The sequence below is a fragment of the Vombatus ursinus genome, unplaced genomic scaffold (assembly GCF_900497805.2).
Source record: "Vombatus ursinus unplaced genomic scaffold, bare-nosed wombat genome assembly UNPS02014460.1, whole genome shotgun sequence".
In the NCBI taxonomy this organism is placed as follows: Eukaryota; Metazoa; Chordata; class Mammalia; order Diprotodontia; family Vombatidae; genus Vombatus; species Vombatus ursinus.
The window spans coordinates 611,208-613,554 of NW_020954238.1; positions in this window are offsets into that span (position 1 = coordinate 611,208).

Consider the following 2,347-nt stretch of genomic DNA (forward strand, 5'->3'; position numbering starts at 1 on the left):
TCTTTGGAACAAATTGTTCTCATACACCTTTTTTGCTAAGTGAATTCTTCACATTCTTGGGGTACACACACTCTCCCCACTTCTGCATAACTCACTGATGGGTTTGAGCCCACCTCTTACCCTTAAATTGATTTAGCTCCTCTGCCAAGAAGGTTTACTGGGGTGCGGCTGTTGTGCATGCTGTAGCTTCTTGGAGCCACCAATGAGGGTTGGGTGCTTGGTAGACAGCAAAGATGAATGAGCAGCCCTAAAAATGGACTGGCCATGCTCACACCAGAGGTGCTAGTCCTGGAATACTTTATAAACCCCATCAGATACTTAGTGCTAAACATTAAGAGGGGTAAAGGGAAGGGCATACACATTTATATAGCTCCTATTACGTGTCAGGCACTGTGCTGTGTTTTACAAATCTCACCTCTTTTGGTTCTCACAAGAATCCTGAGAGGTCAGTGCTATGGTTTACCCAATTTTAACAGTTGAAGAGCCTAAAGCAAAAAGAGGATAAGTGACTTATCCAGGGTCATGCAGTTAGTAGGTGTTTGAGGTCAAATTTGAACTCAGGTCTTCCAGAGTCTAGGCCACTGCTCTATCCACTGTGCCACCTAGCTGCACTAGGAATACAACATGAAGCAGAAAGAGAGACAGTCTCTGTCTCTTTTCTCTCCAATTCTATGGGAGAAGACAAAACAAAAGGAACTCAAAGGTGGGGGAAGGCAAATGGAAGGGGGTGAAGGGGATACCTATCAAGGAACATAGTAGAGAAACTATGAAGGACCAAGAGGGCACCTTAGAAAGAAAAGAAGACAAGCGTAACCTGAGTGTCCACCTTAAAATAAATATTCTTAGAGACACTATCTGAAAAGAGGGAGAAGGCTACAGGGGTGGAGGGTACTTCCATTGTGATGAATCCTGAGGTGAAGTGAACTTCCAGGATGAGGAAGTTCCTGAGATAAGGTAGAGAAAATCCCAGAGGAGAATTTGGATGCAGCCTAGAAAGGAATAAAGGTCAGCCACTTCAGACATGTTTGGCTCCTTTCTTTATCATCCAGAGGGTTCCCAACCCCTCCTGGATCTTTATGGGATACAGTAGAGATGGAAGTTAAGTACAGACACCTATGGCAGGTCCAGGGTGAAGATAGGGCCTATCGTCCAGAGAGTTCAGGTCAAATGGGTTCCATTTTATTAGCATGATATTCAGTGGTCCAATTTAGAGAGTAGAACAGCAGTAGCCAGGCAAAGAATGAAGAAAGCACGGTGACGGAAACATACACAAAGGCCTAACAAGTTTATCTGAACCTGTCATTAACAACCAAGAGAGCCTACATAAAATGAAATGGCCAATAGCATTTCCAGATGAACAATGTTGACATGCATGATCTTTCTCCTAGTAAAGAGGTGGTGGATCATGGGTGCAGAATGTTACATACTCCATCAGATGTGGTCATTTTTTTTGTTGATTTTATTTAGCTGTTTTTTAAAGGTGGAATTATTTTAAAAAGGTTATTTAAAACTAAATTTGGTATGAAATTTAAAGTGTATTCGTGAAATATTAGAAATAAAGTGATTCTGTATATGAAGCTAATCCACCCATATACAGATCAAACCCATGATATTAATCATAGTGTGTTTATGACAACCGAGCTAACCAGTTACACATTTATTTCATTCATATGATTATGAGATCCATAGAAAACTCATATTTTCCTACTGAATAAATGACAAATCAATTTTATTTTAAGTCTTTTAAAATATAATTGAGAGATTACTGGGATTCAGGAATCAAAATCATTATTAACATGTTAACATGTATTAATGGGCACTTAGCTGGTCAGTGCGTGGAGTATTGGGTCTGAAGTTGGGAAGACTCATCTTCCTGAGTTCAAATCTAGCCTCAGACTCTTATTGGATGTGTGACCTTAGGCAAGTCACTTTAACCTATTTGCCTCAGTTTCCTCATCTGTAAAATCAGGTGGAGAAGGAAATGGCAAATCACTCCAGTATCTTTACCAAGAAAATCCCAGATGGGGCCACAAAGAGTTGGACATGACTGAAAAAGCTGGACAACAATGTGTATTGATATTTCTAAAACCAAAAGCCAAATCTCATGACATCATTTAGTTTTGTTTCTTTCCATCCAGAGACAGTTGCCTTATTACAACTATTTTCGGACTTTCTAAGTCTAGGAGCACATCAGGGATAATGTCCCTGAAGGCAGTGTCAGGATTATAACAGGCAGCATTCCAAGAGCTGACTTCTAGCCAAATGAGAATATCATGATTGTGCTGAGACAGTATAGCAGCTCTTAGAATGTCCTGCCTCTCCTGAGAAATTTCTCCCTCTTTGTGCC